The following is a 21,133-nucleotide window of genomic DNA, read 5'->3' as shown; positions in this document are numbered from 1 at the left end:
TGTTTGACGTGTCTCCTCCGAGATAGATTGCTGAATGTGGTTTGAAACATTAACGAGCACTAACAACACTTCCGCGTCTAAATTCAGGTATCGAATGGATAAATATATCCCGACACGGTGCTCCTTGACAACCTTATTTTCTCTTCACCATGACATTGAGATGCATTGTCAGCAGAGATATCCGTCTTCAATAGACTAAGGTAAGTCACATCCCGGAATACATCCAAGAATATCTCTTAACGTAATTACCAGCTCAATGCCAACACCTTACATGAAACAATCGATAACATGTTTTGTGAACACTGTCTATTGAGACGTCGGCTTTGCCTGTTTCAGAACCTTGTAAATGCAATGCCTTGTACATTGACAAAATGTTATACATAATACAAACCGGCGTTGTATAGTTTTCTTACAGCAGAATCTGGAAGCCTCATCAATTCTAATCAGCAGGATTATCGTAGGTGTGCGTTAACGCGTTTTATTCCCTAGTTTCATTATCAATTTCAGACAGATCAAAACATCGACAGTTTGCAATCTGAACTGGTTTGGAGGGTTGGGTAATTGGCATGCGTCTGTGGTATTCAGCATTGGCATTGATTGTATGGAAAAGGAGTTTCCAATTCTTCTATTCGTCTATTCTGTTTTATAACGTGCACATTGCACAGTGATAACAATCCACAACGTTCATCCAATCTTGCCTTTAAAAATATCTGAACATGTCTTCAAGTTTGTAAAACATATGAGAGGGCATAGTGCTAAAGTGATAATGACTTGCACCTTAAACCATACAATGAAGCTAAACCTCTCATGCACCAATAGTGACTATATGGTGATGCAATTTATATTGAATACAAATGAGTGTTGGAGAAATTGTCTCTTTCATCAGCATTTGTAATGCTTAGTGTGTTGATAACACAAAGTGTCGAATTTTGTGTCTAGACAAACACTCATACACACGTGTGATAGGCATTGTAAAAGGTCCCATATTCTACCAGCGTTTCAGTTCGATTAATATGCGCCAGCATAAACACATCAGTACACCAGCAATACGAACAATACCTTGTAATGAGTTCACGTATTCCATGACATAGACATGTTGAATCGCTACTATATATTTCATGTATCACACTGAATACCACTTTATACTGTTCCATTAATGAAGATAAATATATTATGTATACATCCATCATCTTCAGTCTCAGTTCAGTATTGATCCGAGTTGATATTGACCAAGCGTTTATCTTCAGTCCAGTCAGACGCAAGAGAAAATTGTACAGAGAGTTTATAGGAAGAGGTGTCCGAGGGGCCATCAAGTCTACAAGCTACACGTTTTGCATTGCATGTTAGTTTAGGTTTGATTGCATAGTGTCTCTCCAAGAGGTATGCAAAGAACGTATACTCACTTTCAAGGAAACAAGCAATTTATGTACATACGCAGTAGAAACTGGCATCGTTGACAAGTGGAATTTCTACCCAAGATTCTATTTACAACCTTAGGTTACATTTTGATGTCCTCATTCGTCTGCTAACAGCATTAGTTGGGGAACTTTCCTCACAGAATGGCTCGTTTACTAGCGATAGAATGAATTGACTCGAAAATAAATTTGCGTTTGGGTAGAAGAATGGTTAAGTTCTTCGAACGTAACCCTTTGAGATTTAGGAATGTGTATCTTATTTGGAAGAGATTATGTTTCAATTTGTTTGAACTGTTCGCTGGTCATGTTGACCTCGGTTACAATGCAATGACCTATAGATGTATTCTGCTGTTTGCTTAGCCGGTACATGAATATATATGAATATTTTCTGAAAACGCAATAACATGGTTATTTATGTCTCGAATCGTTTCGGATTGCATTGGTTTTGCTGAGATGTCAAAATAATGGTATTGTCTATTGAATAAAACATAAAAATGATACAAAATGTATTGCTCTCATTATCTGTCATGAAATGTTCCATACATAAGTGCTCTGAAAAAAGTAGTAAGATATATATTTTGTAAATTGCAGTGATTTGGATACAGTTTCTATGATGGATTCTGTTGACACTGGAATTAAATATATCATTCATTTAGTAAACAAACTGTTACATGAAAGATGATATTTGTGACGTACATGTATGATTCGAAAAGTCATACTTGCGTTATCTTCGGAGTTCTCTGTTGGATGTGGAAACATTTATATTGAAATGTATATCAACCGAACTGGCATTGAAAACTGATATCTTAGTGAACAAATATGATCACTCGGGAAAGAAGGTTGTTGTTTGTGGTACTTGTCTACAAGTAGCATCTGAGCCTAAACATTGTTTATGGTAACCGTCTGCTGCTGGAGCCCTGTGGGAAACCTTCATTCATATGCTTGAGTTTCTCCCTCACAGCTAACTTGTAAAGTATGGTAAATTTTACTTGTTGGATAAATCTTACTTCTGCGTGTGTGTGCGTGTGTATGTGTGTGTGTGTGTGTGTGTGTGTGTGTGTGTGTGTGTGTGTGTGTTCGTCTGTGTGTACGTGTGTGTATGAGGGCGACAGAGAGAGAGAGAGAGTGTGTGTGTGTGTGTGTGCGTGCGTGTGCCCGCGCGGGTCTGTTTTTGTGTGAGTGTATATGTGTGCAGGGAAGAACATCCCTACCCTGTTTCTCAGGACAGTCGGGGCATGTTTAGATATTTGCGCTGATGTTCTATAGGCTACAGAACTGTCAGCTTTTGTCATAAATTTGCAAAGATTCCTTATTTTGAACAAACAATATAACCGATAACCTGGCGTTTCCTACTAGGACCAACTCCGCGTGTTCATTAAGTAGTCGAAATTATGGTGTCATTCAAGCAAATATCGAACGATAACCATCTCGAAATATATCTGATGATTAACAGGTATCACTGAACAAAGACAATATGACTAAACAGAAAATATCTCCTGTTGTGTACTTAGAAAATAATGTTGCACATGAAAGTGTATCTACCAAACAAAACATTACTTTAAGATGCAATGTTGACATGAAATAGGAAGGTCGGACCATGTACTGATGTATATATGTATCGATGACAACTTTGAATATTACGCAATTGTTTCACGGTTAGTAATCATCGACATGGTGTCTTATGCTAAGGGATGACTGAATGTAGATTTTGGTTTCAAGATTGTCAGGCACGTGTCAAGACAGTTCAGTCACATTCATCTCCTAGAATGTTCAGACACGTGCAATTCCGAGATTGTTCACACTTGTGTATTCCCGAGCTTATTCAGGCACGTGAAATTCCGAGATTGTTCAGACTCGTGTACATTCGAGATTGTTCAGACACGGGAACTTCCAAAAATTATTCAGACACGTGTTCTACCTACATTGCTCAGACACGTCCAATTCCGAGATTGTTCAGACACGTGTACTTCTGAGTTTGTTCAGACTCGTGTGCTTCTGAGATCTTTCAGATACGTTAAGTTTCAAGTCAGAGTATTGTTCAGATGAGGGCATATCCTAGATTGTTGTAACTTGCGTATTTCCGAGACTGTTTAGACTCAGGCACTACTTTATTTATGCAGAAATAAAACATTTAAAAGGGTACATATTACATGATATTCACTTCGTCTCTTTAGACTTGTTAACAGTGTAAATTAACTATCGCATTACAGTTCATTGTCATATGATACTGGTTGATGTATTGATAACCAATTAGCTAGGTAAAAGCAGTTATCGATTCACACTGATGTATATTTACATGAAATGTGATACATGTAACCTGCAGCTGGGCATGCTCTTATTTCATACGGATTGTCAACACCAACCAATGTCCATATACACGTCATAGGGTCTTTGTTCAGGAAACCATTACTTAATCATGGTATAAAAGGACAAATAGTCCTGGACCGTAATGCATTGCGCTAAAAGTGCTTTGTAGACAAGGGATTCTAGTGCTACCATTGATTATCTGCTGATCATCTGGACTTTTAGAAGATATAGTTCAGTGGTACCTTTACAAGAAAGAAACCACAACACAAGTCCGTTAAAAAGAGCTAGTTTATGCCTAAATCTCAAATCTGTATTTTCAGACACGTTAATCGGCCATAAAAGGCGCCATTCGGTTTAAGCAGTAGCAACAGCGACAGCGTTGGCGGCAATAACCAAAAAAACCTCCCCAAACACTGTCAATTATGTTCTTCTTTAAAGCGCATGCCTTATCTTTGCAGAGTACTTTCATTGTTAAAAGTTATTTTATTACTTCATTTGTTTCTATTTTCCAATCCTTCAAAGGCAAATGAAAACTGGTTTTGATATTTCTTTATGTTTTTTATATTTTATGACGTTGTCGATGGCATTTGGTAAATCAAAATTAATTTTTTTCTGCTTTATTTGTCAGAATCAAAACAAGGTAATTTCTCCAAGAAGTTATCTCAGGCTTCGGGTATATCGGCGATATAATATCGTTCAATAGCCATCAAATAGCCAATTCCTGTCCCCTGAACCGTCCTACTGACCTTGCGTGAGTGAGGTTAGACTGAACGTCACAAGGGGCAATACTTCATATTGTACCTGAACCTGAATCAAGGGAGATAAATGAGACCTCGTGGTGAGTTTCACATTTCGTAAGCATGCGTGCGCGTTGAGTGTACATACTCTCAACAAGGCTGTATTACAGCATCTGAAGTAATATTTCAGTTGTTTAGAGTTTGCAAAGTTTGAGGTACAAACGAGAATGCTTAATAACCAGCATCTCTAAGATCGCCTTAGTACTCTTGATCGATCCAGGTTGCAACATTCAAGGTTTCAGTAAATCTTTCAGAGATTTAGACCCGTGAATATCAGGCTTAGAATTTATCGTCAGTAACCCATGTTTGTCGTAAGAGGCAACTGACGGGTGGTCAGGCTTGGTCGACACATGTCACATATCCCAACTGCGTAGGTTTTGCTCATGCTGTTGGTCACGGGATTGTCTGGTCCAGATCAGACAAGTTACAGATCGCCACCATTTAGGTTAATATTGGGGCTTAAACCTAAACTCACTCACGTGCTCTAAGGGTTTTATGGTAGACATTTGGTAGACCTTTCAAAATGTGATGCATCGGTGACAAAAATCATTCCATATTTTGACTTGAAGTAGGTTAAAAAAAACCCCGACCAGCCTTTGCATATGATGTCTGTCACTCGTAACGGTCAAGATACGTTCAACTTCATAGTGATTCACACTTACTTTACTTTGTTATCGTATCTGGTGATGTCAATCGCCGGATATCCTGGTCCCGATTATTTATTGCTGTCATACAGCCGTAATATTGACTTTGAAGTTAAAGGTAATTTGCAAGAGTTGTCGATTTGATGCCCGCGGAGGTAGTCTAAGTACAGGTCAGCGGTAGAATAGAGGATGGCATCAGCCATGTTTTTCATGGTTGGGGAATATTGCTCGAAATGGTACAGGTCGATTGTAAGAGGTGACAGAACACACTCTGGGTCTCAGTGTGACGGCGATTCGACGTATTTGTTGGAGAGAGCCGTTTCGGCTAACGCCCCGACTAGCAGCACAATCCACCCGCTTCTGTCGATGATCTTCCGCTTCTGACTGGAGACCGTGTCTCTGATTGATGATACTATTGAGGTTGACGTACCTAAACATATTATGCAGTGTCATGCATATGTTACAGTCAATCAATCAGTCACTTCGTCAAATGACTAAGACAGTCAGCTATTTCCGCTGTCTTGTGATTCATTATTTTCCCCTCAATTTATGCTGAAACAGGTCGGTTGAAGATATAAAGAAACTCGCGGAAAGGTTCGCACCATTACAACAATGGCTTGCACTATGGCAGTGCCACCAAGCAAACAAAAAAACATGTTCATACTATAGTCGAGATAATAAAGTTTGACTCTGCTTTTTGGCGATATTTCTTATAGATATACAAAGTGTTTTTGTCAGCGTTATCATGTATGAAGCCTGGTTCAAAGAATCTGATTTTGCGTCAGATTTATCATTTACGGACGTGAAGTGCAATGTACATTGCTGTAATCAGAATTTGTGGAAGTCATACTCATCGCATTACGTTTTCGAAAGTATATAACATACCCGAGATGGCAAGCAATGATGCACCCAGGACACCGTAGCGAAGAGGCAGTGGGTTTGGCAACAGGGTCAGTAATAAACGGAACACATAAATATCCACACACCTCTGTTTATTTTGCGTTCAATACCATATACACTCTTCTCGTGTGTGTGGAAGCGTTGAAGAATGTGATATCATCTAAACAGAGTCATTCGGAACATGTCAGTGTTTACGTAAGTCTTTCATTTCGGCAAACAAGACACAAATCAACTACACTCTTGAGCCAGAATTTCAAGCCTTCCAACCTTAATGACGGAACTGAACGTAAATCACCGAAGGAAATCAATGCATTTGATGATATCTCTGGCGTAGTTTCTATTCCTTGTGTGAATACGCGCCAGTTTTTTTAGGTTTTAGAAATTTCAGTTTTCCCAAGAACCTCAACCACTCTTCAACTACGTCCACAAGGCTTGCTGTACATTTGGGTCTCTCCGTTGGTGCCCTTGTGATCATCACATCACATGGCTTAATAGACCCTAGTTCTATAAGTCTTGTTTCCAATCCCTGACTGTGTGAATGACGCATATCTTTTAATTAGATTGCTGGGATTACACACGTATTGGTCTGTGGGGAAATGCGACATGCAGGCGATGATGCTGGCATTCAATAGATTAGCACGTGGATATGTGCCCGAATATCATCACTTGTCCAATGCTTGAATAGTATTGAGATCGGAGAACGATAAGATGGGAGAAAGGCGTAATGGCGAGAGTCAATACATGAAGATAAGCTTTTATTGTATCTGCTACTCGGGTTCACAAATTCGAAATTTGATTCTGGAGAGGATCTATTCATAGATTTTAACCCCACATTAATCTGTTTCGGCGGGTAAACTGATAGAGTATTGTCTGACGTTGATGTTTTGTATTTGCTCGGTCACTTATCTATGCAAGATCCCCGTGTTCACTCACTCACTGACTGAAGACATTCATCAATATATTTTCCATTACTTCCTTGGGGCGTGGGTAAACCGTTGACTAGTCACGCCGAGGACCCCAGTTCGAATCCCTCATCGGTACCATTTTATGTGAAGTCTGATGTCCCCCGTCGTGATATTGATGGAGTATTGCTAAAGCTGGGTTGTACCAAATTCATTCAATCAATTTTTCCGATCGTGTATCCTACCAGGTCAGTGCCGCAGTCTAACGTGGATGATTCACTTTGACATAGTATGATGTCTCCGACCAGACTTATGTTATCCCCATAACATCTAGGGCAGGGCAACGACAAGGAGAGTCTTTCAGCGCCTAGCCGTGTCGCAGACACGGTTGTTGTATTCGTGACCAAAAATTTTATGCTGGATTTTTACGGAGAAGCAGTCGGGTAGCCTTGTGGTTAGAGCGTTCGCTCATCTCGCCGAGAACCTAGATCGGATTCCCCACATGGGTGCAATGTGTGAAACCCGTTCCTGGTGTCCTCGCCGTGGTATTGCTGGAATATTACTGAAGAGGTTCAAGGCCACAAGAACTCACTCACTCGTTTTACTTATTGAAATGATATCAACCTCTGCCTTAAATATGTGAACCAGTTTGTGATTACTACCCACGACATATTCGATTTTGCAGTACATCTTGGTCACTGTTGACAAGAAGGTCGCCAAAAGGACGAGTCTAAACCTTATCTACATGCAGGTAACGAGTTTCAAAGATGTACAACCACGCTTAGATTACTCTTGGAGTGATTCCAGGAGCGTTAAAGAACAGGTCTTTATCGCAACACTCACCACGTTGGCACTAACACCATTCCTTGCGAGTAAGGCAGTCTTAAATGCCCGCCGTAGTGGAATCTTCACAAAGCACTGACACCTTGATACAGACTGATATCCTTTCACAAGAAACGTGATGTTATTCTGATCTTACCCTAGGATTATCTTCACAACGAGGCTCAATGGTAGTACTTACCTGCAGTGGTTTAACAAGCGTGCGTGCGTTATCGTTAAACGAATCCAGATGTGGTGCTACCATCCTGATGAAGAAAATGCTGAATTGGAGATTTATATTGTTAATATCACTATGCATACCATGTAGTTCATGACCGTAATTGTCTGGAATTTGTAGTACAGTGAAATGTTTTACCCAGGTGTTGGCAAGGACAGGATGAAACATGTGAGTCGGATCAAATTCCATGACTGTCATTGGCTGATAAATGCAATGATCTAAGGTCAGATTATAACGGACTACTTCAATGCGTAGTAATACGTTTCTTGTTATTGTATAACACCCAGCGCCACCACCCGTTGGTTTAAGGACAAAGGGTAAACTACCCTTTTAATTATAACAACGGGTAGAATGGCTGTTCCCAGCAAGGGAACGAGTGTTTTCTATCGGTATACGGAATCTCCTGTTTAATGGTAAGCTGAACCTGCTCACAAAGATTATGGTCGCGTGAAGTCATGTGATGTCTCCTGGACCCCAGGAAGCAATGCATGGCGTCATTTTATGGCTGTGAAATAATGTTGTTCCTGAACACCATTATTAGGAAATTTCAGTTCAACTTTCTGAATGTCTATGAATGTTTCTGTAATGTACTCACGAAATTTAAAAATCTGAGGATTGAAGCAACTTAGGGGCAACCCTACTAATTGCTAGACTGTCATGAGAAACTAATCCGCTCTTTTGTGACAAAAAAAAACGACTTACACAATTAAATGACAAGTACTCACTTGCAATTTATTTATTTTAAAAATATACGTTTTCCTAATTAGCGCTCAGAAGCACGTATATCATGTTTCCATATGACAAGGACAGGCTCACTACGCATGCATACGAGCTTTCCGGTCATGTCGACTAAGGGATTATTGCATCCACCGACCTACCCTATAATAAAGTTTTAATGATTTCCGTGAACATAAATCTCACGCTGGCGTCATGTCCATATGATATTTCTTCGGTCAAGTCGATTCAACTATCTAAAATTGTAGTCTGGTCTGCAGCGCAATTACAGCGTCCATATGGGAGGCGAGGTCTAGTATTTCATTTGAGTCTTTTATCACCCTCCACGATGACGAATTATCAGGAGAGATAAGGACCAATACCACAGCACGCAGAACGTGGACCCAAGTCCGGCGAGTCTTGCTTAAGGTGACAGACAATTATGTTATTGTTAACTGAGAATGGGGATTTGGGAATTGGGCGATGAAAGATAGATGCAGCGTCGAGAGGGTCTGGCTTCAGCGGAACGGAATTGGGGACCGCGGGCGATTTACGTCCTCTTGGTGGGCAGAAGATTGCGTTGATAACGTAGGACCAGAGGTCAGAGACAGTTTCCCAGTGAATTATATACGCTTTCACGTTCATTATAAAATATGCTGCGTCAAGGCCTTGGGTTACCGGCCATGTCAATGTATGAATGCTAGGACTGGGATGGTAAGCGACTTGAGAAATATGATAGAAAATTATCTGTAAGGGCTGAATGATCATGTGTCAATAAACTCCGATGTGTGGATTTATCTTAGCGTTTCTTAATGCAAATCGGTCATCTGAAGTCATTGGATGTCTCAGTGTGCCATTGTGGAGATATATAAGGTTTTGCATCATTAACTACAATAGCTTGCATTGACGATTGGCAAATCTTTTCTGTTGGGTGGAAACTTTATTCGTTATTTTTTTTATTTTTCTCCCTCTTAAAATGTCAGTAAGTATTAAATAATATAAAAAATGAGTTAAAGAACCTAGCCGAGACTCGGAGTTTCTGATAACATGTTCACTGTATATGATTGCTGTAAATCCGGCCTCTGAGTATTCACTGGGGTCAAATAGCCTGAAATTCGCAATGTGAGTCGACACTAAACCAAATGCCATTTAAGAGTGTCCAAAGACAGTATGATTCGGAACAAGTATCCCGAGCTGTTAGAGAAGGGACAACTGTCTGTTTGAATACAGTTCATCAGTGGGTCCTCAACGCTTTATTCGTGATTCAGTATGTACACCTACATGGTGTTACAGCAGTGACTAGGCGGCATGTGGGAGGCAATGGCCAGTCAACCTGGCCAACCACTCTCCGAGGGTCAAATCATGACTAACGCAAATCATTTATTCCTAAGGATCGAATCCTGGTCAGACTGCCACGAGTGTGATCAGCCTGCAGTATCCCACACATTCTCCACAATGCCATGCATCAGTGGCTGGTTGGCCGCCATGGACTAGCTATGGACTAGCTATGATTATAGTCATGCATAGTGACAGTGACTAGGCTGCGTTGATTTCGCATCTACTGATAGCAAGTCATTATTTACAGAGCTATTCAGTACACATAACTCAGGCTATATATGAGACTCGTGAAGGTCCGGGGTAGAATAGGCCTTCAACAACCGTTGCTTGCCATAAGAGGCGACCATATTTGTCGTAAGAGGCGACTAACGGGATCGGGTGGTCAGCCTCGCTGACTTGGTTGACACCTATCATCGATTCCCATTTACGCAGACCGATGCTCATGCTGTTGATCGCTCCATTGCCTCCTCCAGAGTCGAGTTTTTTCACACCGCCGCCATGTAGCTGGAATATTACTCGGTGTGGCGTAAAACTAAACTACGATAAAGTTGTATACATGTACTGCACATGTAATTTTATCATGTAACTAAAGATTAAGAATTCTATTCACAAAAAAATCAAGTAAACTCTTTGGTACTATTCATGTAAAAATGAATGATTTAGGATCGCTTCATTACATATCTTTGAAACGAAATGTATTAAGCAAGTTAGACGGTGAGGTAGCCAGTTGTTGAAGTTGTCGCTCATCACGCTGAACGCTGCCTGGACTCGATTCCCAACATGAATTCATTGTGTCAAGCCTATTTCTGGTGTGCCATGACATTTTGCTGCATGATTATTGCTAAGAAACGGCGTACAAGCCAAGTCAGTCTCCAAGTGATCTGAGTATGACCAGGATGACATTTACCACGGGCGCCGTACGATACAGTTGTTTTCGATGTTTCGATTTCTAGGCATCATCGTGGGCGACCGATGGCTACGACGCTTGTGCACATTGTCTACTGGCATCGGGCGATTTCCTTGTGAACAGGGACAGCACGGGGCCGCATAGTGATCATGGGGTAGCCGAGCGATGGCCGTGCGGATATCCCACGATCGCCCTAACATTGTTTCGAACCTAAAATCGTGCGTTGACAGTACGATCACCGTGCGATGGCCGTGCGATGCCACCTACGGAATACGAGCTTACGTTTAGTTCAAAGCGGTTTAACACAATCGTATAGACAAGAGCGCCCAGTAGAATTGTGTTATGATTGTGCAGTCTCCCCCTGCCACCGCCAGGTGACCACACGGCAATGGAGCAACTAGTCATGTGAACCAGACATACAGCGACAATGCGAGAGTTATGGCTGTGTGTACTACAGGGGGCTGACGGTGGTGTTAGTGCTTGCCCAAATAGATACCATATCGCTGTTTAACATGGACGCCCACAGGACCTCTCAGACACGGTATACGACCACTCTTTCTATATCCTTAGTGCCACAAGCAATGCTGGGTAACGACAACCATCTTTTAACCTCTTTGGCTCGTCTCGGTCACAGACGCTCTGCCCATTGGACTGAAAGGCTGCCACTTTATCTTAGACTATCATAATTGTCATGGAGTATGTCGCCAGCCCCAGTTAAAGTCATTCTCTGATAGAACACTATCTAATGAAGCATACGAATTTGCATTAAAGGCAGAGTATGTTGTTTCAGTTAATGGTTTTGTAAGTAATATTCTTTGTGATATAACCGTGTACTCCTCGTGTACTGGACAAAGGTACTAGCACCTGTAGCGGAACGAAGTATGGAAATTCATTGTTAGATCTGGACTTCAGCAACCCATGCTTGTCGTAAAATCCGGGGATGTCTTCAATTATCTACCGATATTTTAAAAACATTTTTGGTATATTTAAAAGGAATACGGATACTTTTATACAATTGATTTAATTCATAATCGGGGCGGAAACCGCTTTTTGAGGAATGGGGTGCGCACTATTAAGAAAAGGGAGGGAGGTGCACATTCATTTTCACCCGATGTGGAACTGGGGGCCTGTCATGCCAAACTATCACCAAGTAACAAGGCAAACTGGCCCGATTCAAGCTGACACTTGTAAAAGCAGGATGATGCATCTGGCCATCGTCTTCCATGAAATACTGAGTAAGACTGAAGATTATAGATGGGGTTCTGAACGCTCATCCGCATTCTTTGTCAATATTTAATTGTCGAGAGTAAGCGGTTTAACTGACGTGAATAAAACAGACCGTTAAATATACTGACCCTCTGAGAACATTGTTGATTCCATATATATTTGGTAAACTATATTCCCATCTGACTGTCTACCATAAGCACCGTGTCTATAAGATTATTAAACAATTTCTGTTACAGCAATCCTTTATCTTTGAGGCACCTGTAACCCAAAATCCGTTGGCACTTTGTACAATTTATCAAACCTTTTTTCCGACAAATTTTACGATATCCAGTTTCTAGAATAATTCAATTACCATCGTTGCTTATTTTTTTAAAAAAAACATAAACTCGTTATTGTTTTGTCAAACAAGGTTTCTGTTTAAGAACTGATTGCTTCACGTTTAATTCAGTCTCGCCCACAAGAATTCCTTTCATCTGAAGTGTGTAAACAGAGGTTTTGAGAAAAAAGTACCCTTTAACACAATCTTTGAACTATGAGTTTGTAAAATCAGTTATTATCACGTGAACGGTTCCTGAAAGTGTGTCTTAAGACGTTGTAGATAGCCTTCAAGTTAACCGATACTCATGTAAGTGACTGCGCTGACAAGAACGATTCCAAACCGTTAACTTTCGACAGGGGTTTATCATGTTGACGATAAGGTTTCTTTGTATATTTGGAACACGTTCAACACCTTGTAATTTGACTCCGTTCGGCTTACAGGAGGAATGTATCTGTGGAATAGAGGTAAATCACGGCGATGAAGATGGCTTAAGGAATACTGAAATAACATCCACACTACTCCCCCACCATGAAACAGATCAGGGCACGTTTCTCTGACAAAAAAACTGAAATAATATGTTTATAAACCATAGTATGGATTCTTTTAACATGACTGTTGCTTCAGTGTGTGTAAGGATCAGCAGGTCCTTGTATATTTTTGTTCAAAATGGTTTTGACAAGTTGTTTTGGAATTACGAGTCATGAAGAAGTATCGAGTTAACGTCAGCTAAACTCTAAGTAAACGTCACGTAATCGTCAGAAAATTCTGTTACTCCTACGTCGAGATACTTTTCACATTGTAAATGTAAATAGAAGCCACAACATATTCATCAGAAATCCCTATTTTTCATGATCAATTTCGCATGAACTGTGAACTATTTTTAACTCTCGTTAACGCGAGTGGAGATCGTGCGTGAAAATGGATGTGTTTATTGCTCCAGAACACTAACATATGCACAGGAAAATAAAAAGAAATGACGTTAAAATGATATCATGATGAAGTGTAAAACAGATGCACCAATCGCACACTGTACACTTAGTGCCACGACTGCCAGTCAGGGTAACGACAAGGTATTAATACACGCATTTTGGTAAGGCGGTGCCAAGGAATCGAACAACCTTCCTTCCACTTGGTCGAAATTGCTGCTCACATTATGCAAGTGGTATTGAATATAGAGGTTAAACCGTAGAGCTTTTTTTCTGACTACCATAATGTTGACAGGTATTAATTTCTGCAGATTATTGTTGTATTATTTGTACTGAGTATGGCTGTGACAGGCGCAATGCTTCTTCAAGATGAATAAGTGAAAAAGATCTCATATAAATTGATATCATAATCATCATTATCATTATCATCCTCGTCGTGATCATCCTCTTTTTGGATAATAAGATTGCTTATAAAGTTGGGTTTTTTACTGGACACTAATATTAATGAGAACTGGGAAATTCTACCACCCTTCAAAGATATTAAATGAACAATCAATACCTGTAGAATTGACAAATTAGCCGGGCGTTTGAGTTAACGCCACCTTCAATAGCATTCTAATCAAATCAAGCCACAGCTCCTTGTCTGAAGAAACTGCAGAAGGATAAAATTTACCGCAAGGGAATGGTATGCTTTGTCAGACCAAGGATTATAATGAAGCTATTCTAGAATCCTGGACAATTCAAGAGACCGAGTTGATCCATATTTACAAAAATATTGATATACTCGAATAACATTATTGCATGGAACATGGCACTAGATGATGACATAATGAAAGGCCATGGTCCCTGATTTTCAAAATTAAATATAGATAGATATGCATTGAAGTCAATCCTAAAGAATACATCTCTTTTAACGCCTACCATTGGTCGTAATGGGCAAAGTTCCAGTGGTAATTGTTTGACTAGGTCGTCGAAAAAGACTAAATCTCAATACGTCATATCATCTGCAATAACGAAATGTGTTTGTGTAAATGTTTGTTTCATAATTATTTTATAATTTAAAAAAATATATCTAAAGGTATGTGATTCATTGTTGAATTTGGTATTGTAATACTTCCAAGCCGGAGCTGACATACGCCGGGGCGTGAATCTGCAGATTCATATCACCGTCCTCATCGTGTTCAGTAGATTCCAGATTGAACACAGGCTTGCGATCCTTTGGCTTGAGGGAAGTCGATCTTACCTCACGCAAAAATTAAAGTCTACATGTTATATTTTGTACGCAATACGTCATATGATCTGCAATAACGAAATGTGTTTTACTGTGAATTGTTTTATAATTTAGAATTAGTATTTCTAAGGGTACCTGATTCATTATTAAATAGTCTCCATTGAAACACTGGGACAGGTCAGCCGAATCATGCAAGTCTTCGTCAAGATACCACTCGATCTGCTATATATAGGCTGATCTCTCAGCTTACGAGGCAATGGAGGCGTATATGAGCGCCAAGGGCATCCCTTCGCGCTTTTGTCAGATGTTGTCAATTATGTTTTAAAAACCCTGACTTGCAATTATTTGTTTACAGTATGTCAGGAACAACCACTTTGGAATAATTTCCTAGACTTGTAGTTTATTGTGGTAGAGTCCGGATTCTCATGTATTTCCTATCATCAACGTATAAACCTAGCTTAAACTTGACAGATGTAATAACGGGATTCTGGGCATTGAGTACAGTTTAAACATTGGCCTCAGCGACCTCAGATGTAGAACATACTAATGGATTTGACATCGTTAGGTTCATGAGCTGCAGAGCTCCAGCACGCTGAACTGTCTTGTAGAGGTGGACCATGGCGGTAATCGTGTAGGATGGTATTACATGGGTATGAACACGTGTGATGAAGATGATTAATATCGCAATAACGTCCAGATGTCAATGTTCAAGACGGTTGGTGTAGGGGTATAGGGCTTTAAACGTGTTGCATGGTTGTTTAATAACTACAACGAAAGGAGTTCTATGGAGAGCATTCATTTGATTTTCAAAGGGATGTGAGATGTTAAATACGGCTTGTGTGGCATCAGACAATCACATACTTAGGATATCCTCCGAACTGTACAATCGACTCAGCTTTCAGCAGTGATTGCTTACGGAAGTGGAAAAGGTATACCGTTTCTATTTAAAACACTCAAGGCTCTGTTTTACGCTTAAAAAATATGAAGTGAAATGTAGTATGAAATAAAACAGGTTTGATGAACAAAGAATATAATAAATAAATTATCACCTGCTTGGGTGCGAAGAAAAATAGCTGAACTCCAAAAGATTCGCAAGTTTAAAACGATACACATTACCAAATCCCCAACACAAGCACGCACGCACGCACGCACACGCGCACACGCGCACACGCGCACACGCGCACACGCACACACATACATACATGCATGCATCAAGAACGAGTTTCCTAGAAGCATGAAAGCTGCAATTTGTAAACTTCAAGAGGAAACTTAAAACTATTAACATGTCCTCGAGGCCCAGAAGAACGTCTTACCATATGTGTGTACTGTCTTACCTATCTCTCTTGGGAGAGTCAGCTGGGCTCACAAACGTGCCAATGTTAAATATAAGAAACCGTTTCCTGAAAATAATTAAAATGAACCACTTTGACACATTTAGACTTGCCCTAAATTTGGTTTTGTAATACTTCCAAGCTGGAACTTCGAATCTGCAGATTCCTATCACCGTCCTCATCGTGTTCATTGGATTCCTGATTTAACAGGCTTGTGATCCTTTGGCTTGAGGGAAGTTTGTTTGATCTTCCCTCACACAAACGTCTACACGTTATATTTTGCATACAATGTTGAAAGCGACAAAGTTGTTTGGCTCATTATAGATGAACCATGAGGCCTTGTGTTGAAATGTGTCGACGTTTGATGTGTTTAAATTATGGTTATCCTTTGTTTCAAGCCGATTCCTTCTTCAGTTACCATTTTGCGATTCTTTCGAACCTGGGATTACCGAATAGTTTCACACCCCCGGCCCCACCCTCCAACTTCTCTCTAATCCGGAATCGGTTTCCTTGTTTGGTGTTTAGCAAATGTCTGTAAATAAACGAGTCTGGGCCACAAAATCAAGTGACAAACACCATCACCGTCGATCTACCTAAGCAGGATACGATGACATGCGTTAGCGAGCGAGCATGAGCGACCATGAGCGAGCTTGAGCGAGCCTGAGCACCCGATCCTGTTAGTCGCTTCTTAGGACAACCATGGGTTGTTGAAGACCGCTTCTAACCCGGATCTTAATATTATCCCTAGAGGTAGTCGTCCCGATAATATACATAATTTTGACAGCAATGGCTGTAAATGATCCATGGCAATACCCTTTCCGAGTTCCGCCACTCATATTTTCAACTGTTTGTTATTTTCTGTAATGAGATAACAAGAAATCTGAATCACTGGCAACATTAGATAAAGTTTCGAAGGAAGCGGTTCCCGAAAGATCGGATCTTACAGGAACCCCTGGGCTGGATAGTTGCTGACCCCACACGTTTAACTTCTATAACCCGAATGATAAATAAACTCATAATGATAAATAAATTTGAACGAACATTTGTTTTATACGACATAATTGCCACCATCACAAAGGTAAACGCCCCGTAGTGGAAGAACATGACCCTGAATCGTCTTTGAAATTAACCCCAGGCGAAACGCGCAAACCTTATAAAATTATTAAGACTTTCAAGGTTCCATACCTGCCTGACCCGTTGTATTATGGGAAAGTACGTAAATACGAAAACTATTCTCGGAATACAGAAGCGGAACTGGCAATTGTTTTTGCGATTCACATAGTCTGTACACGCCTAAATTCGTACCAGATGTTTTCGTATTAAACACGTGTTTTGCTTGACATAACTGTCTCGGGGATACTTACAGGATGGGTTGGTATGAAAGGAACACGTTTTTTCTTGCTAGTCAGGTAAGCACTGTTTATATTATCATTGATACGGTTTTACAATTGTTCTGATGAACAAAACACATCGACATCTGGCTTCTCTTTTGAAGCGTCCGAAACACTGAAGTTCGTTTCAGGTGCATTGACAATGTTGTTTTACGATTTCAACCCTTTCATCATTAACACTTAGAAGATTTGCAAAGAGTGAAACTGATAAATGTGATGTTTATATCATTCTTAAACTTAAACATCATTACATACTTGCTCTGTCGATTGCTTTTGACATATAACATATAATATGACATATAATTTAAGAACGCTTTCAGACCCATATCTGTTTCATTCAGAACGATCAATTATATTTGCATTTATGATCTAATTGTTGTAAACGTGTTTTCTGTTTATGAGTTAGCCTAAATGCTCACAGTTTACATTAAGTATGGGAAACAAAAGACATATGATGTATTGGTGTATATATCTATATACAAATCTATCATGGAAAGATTATGTAACGTTAATTTCCTGTGTTGACGTGTCAAAAATCAGTAGAGATATTCTGTTTCATTTATAATTATTCCTCATATCTTTCTGAACAGCTAAAACAACCAGTGGGAGAGAAACTAGTGACGTCATTTGTGACGTCATCGCGAATGATAACTTCACGGTACTATCATGTGATCATCAAAGCACGATAATGCACTTTCATGACCGCAAAGTCTCCAAGGAAACGCTTAATCCCACTCACGTGATATGTCAAGATCAACCCTGATTTGGTTGATAAATTCAAATATTAATACCATTACTTTCTCATTGTGTGACTATATACTATTTGCCTGATAGAAACTGGTTTATACACAAACCTAATTACGTCTGCAACGTTAATCAGACGGTCTGTTCTATTTCCCCAACAACTGCTGTTATATGACCGGACTATGGCACTGTTGTTAATGACAGGGATCTGGCTGTTCTCATTGATTGGCGATATTAATTGCATATGACCTTACTTGTAACTACTTTATGTGTGTAAGCTAGAGCTATGATTTGGTATGTGGCGAATAATGTTATCCCGCCCTTTAATACTCTAAATAGCCGTTCTCATCCGGTCGAAATAATTTTCATTTTATTGTGATGAAGTGGGCTGGGATAGGATGAAGAGGTGAGGTGAGGTGAGGTGAGATGCGGTATGTTAAAATAACATACGTTAAATTATTAAAAAATGCACATGAATCATATGGCGCTAAACAGCATATGCATTGTAAGAATATTGTAACAAAAATCACTTAGCTGAGCTGAAATGTTGTTTTGAAAAATCGTAACGAGCAAGGTATTGCATAAAAAGAACACAAGTAAAAGATCGAACCCAAAACTAATCTGGATTAATGTAAATTCTACATTGTTTCCAATCTTGAACACAAAGGACTGGTGTCCACAACCATGGGCCATTGGTCAAGCCCCAGTATGTCCGTTATTAATGCCTGCTGGAATCGGATGTTCCGGATCAGACGTCCATCCATTAACGTGAATCTGTGGCACTGATGTATGGCTCCAGCGCCGTGTAGCAGGTTACTTGAATTGGTTCCTTAACCGGGAGTGCCGATACTAATGGTTTTGTAGTCCTGTAGATTGGATCTGTCCTATATTTGTGGCCTGGGTCGTGTATCACACCCCCTAACTCCGTCAGCAATTGTTGTCCTGTCATATGAAATGGAGAGGTTGTATATTGCCACACATGATCGTGTTTGAACTCATGTCGTAAATACACAGTGATCTCCGCCAGCTGCTGGTTACCGTGTACCAAGAACCAGTACATTAGCACGACATGTCTTTTAAGCTGTGACGACCGTTTGTGTTATCTTTCAAAATGTAAATATTTGTTGGCGTTATTTCCTCTACCTAGAAGGTGTTGCGCGGCCTAGTGGATAAGACGCCCGTTTGTGCTGAACTGTTCTCAGGTTCGATTTTGTATAGGCTCATTGAATGTCATTAGCTGGCACATTGCTTTGGGAACTGCTCCCCAAGCAGAAGGTAAATATACTAGGCACATAAAGAAAATGTGCATACAAAAATTTAAAATCTAAATGTATCAAACCTGTGTAGACACACGAGGATTTAAACTCAGAGATTAGTGACATGTATCCGTGACGCCAGTGGTTTCCTCCTTGAGACGATGCAATATGTTGTTGCACGTCATTCCAGGAAAGAGAAACAGAACAAATAAATGCCACACAATACTGTCACTTTGGAAAGCTCAACCCCGCCCTTGCGATCGTTCAAAACCTTAAACGGCTATTGAAACGCATTGCATGCCAAGGCTAACGACTGCATAACGTCATGACGCCATCGGGATGGTCCGTGGGGGAATGTCTCAACGACAAGTGGCTGCACATTTCCATTGCCGCCGGAACACCATTTCTGCACTGGTGAAACGCTACCAGAACACAAATGACGTTATCGATCGGCCACGTTCTGGACAACAACAACGCCAATACAGGACAGATGGATATGGGTGACCCATCTTCGCCACAGGTTTCAGACTGCAGTGATGACTGCCCGGACCATTCTAGGACTTGGCCGTATTCACCCCTACAGAGTTCGACAACATCAGATCGGGATCAGATCACGACGTCCCGCCATACGACCTATCCTAACACAACGTCATTACCCGTCAACGTGTGAGAACGTTATGCACAGGTCTTGGGGAGGAATGGCTGTGGTGATGGTTACGTGATGATTTGGGGTGGAACAACAACTCCTTTGGTGATTGTTCAGGACAAATTAACCGATGTGGACTACTGGGATCAGATTCTTCGACCTGTTGCAATACCTTTTCTGCAACGTCATGGCCCTGGGTTAACATTCCAAAACGACAATGCTCGCCCTCATACGGCAAGGGTTGCTATGGATTTGTTGCAACACCACAACGCTAACTTACCGCCTTACTGCCTTAATTCACCGGATTTTCCCCCGCTAGAGCATGTTTAGGGCGAGATGGATCGACGTCTACGCTCCTCATCCGCCAGATAACGCCCTTGACCTTGCAACCGAATTTGAGAGAATCTCAATGCCGATGGTGACACGCCCATTATTGAGCTTGTGACACGATCGTTTGCCCCTGTCCCGCTTTCAGGGCTCATGATCATGGTGATTGAACTTTTCAACTGAAATTCTACCGACTTGTTATGGTTTCATTATCCCTCCACTATAAAGTTTATATGTACCTTTGACATTGTCATGTCATTGTCGTATCAACTAATTTACATTATTTTGACAATGCACAGTTTCTTTATGTCGCTAGTATGTTATTATTTAATTGGCTGGGACGGTGTGGTATCCAAGTGGATGAAACTTTCCTTCGGCACGCTAAAGACCAAATTTCGATTCGCCACTTATGCAGAATGTGCATTCAAGTCCATTTCTGCTGTCCACGGCCGTGATACTGCCGGAATATTGCTGAACGAGGCACACGTTAGGCTAAATTCACCCATAACTATTCATGGTCACTCTACTAATCGCAGTAAGCATTACACTGTTATAGCATATATAGTACTGAAGGGCCGGGTCAGAATTTATCTTCAGTAACCCACACATGTCTTTAGGGACCACTCACGGGATCGGGTGGTCAGACTCGCAGACTTGATTGACGCATGTCGGTACTATTCCTAAGTATGGCGTTAACAACATCAAATAAAAAAGTGCCTTAATAAAACGTGTTTTTATTTAAAACGTTCCCGTC

General features: G+C 40.5%; 1 protein-coding gene across 5 annotated transcripts in view; it reads left to right on the top strand.

Moving 5' to 3' along the window:
* LOC137255757 (5-hydroxytryptamine receptor-like) overlaps nucleotides 1–21,133 on the top strand; it is a 191,313-nt gene that overhangs the window by 43,695 nt on the left and 126,485 nt on the right. For 2 of the 5 annotated variants that reach the window (XR_010954532.1, XR_010954534.1), the window contains one exon: nucleotides 88–200. The exons of the other annotated variants lie outside the window; for them this stretch is intronic. The gene's annotated coding sequence lies outside the window, so the exon portion shown is untranslated. The remainder of the gene's footprint in view (nucleotides 1–87; nucleotides 201–21,133) is intronic. 5 annotated transcript variants of the gene reach the window in all.

The sequence above is a fragment of the Haliotis asinina genome, chromosome 11 (assembly GCF_037392515.1).
Source record: "Haliotis asinina isolate JCU_RB_2024 chromosome 11, JCU_Hal_asi_v2, whole genome shotgun sequence".
Lineage (NCBI taxonomy): Eukaryota > Metazoa > Mollusca > Gastropoda > Lepetellida > Haliotidae > Haliotis > Haliotis asinina.
Note: the sequence above shows the minus strand (reverse complement) of the source record. Positions and strands in the feature narration are given on the sequence as shown.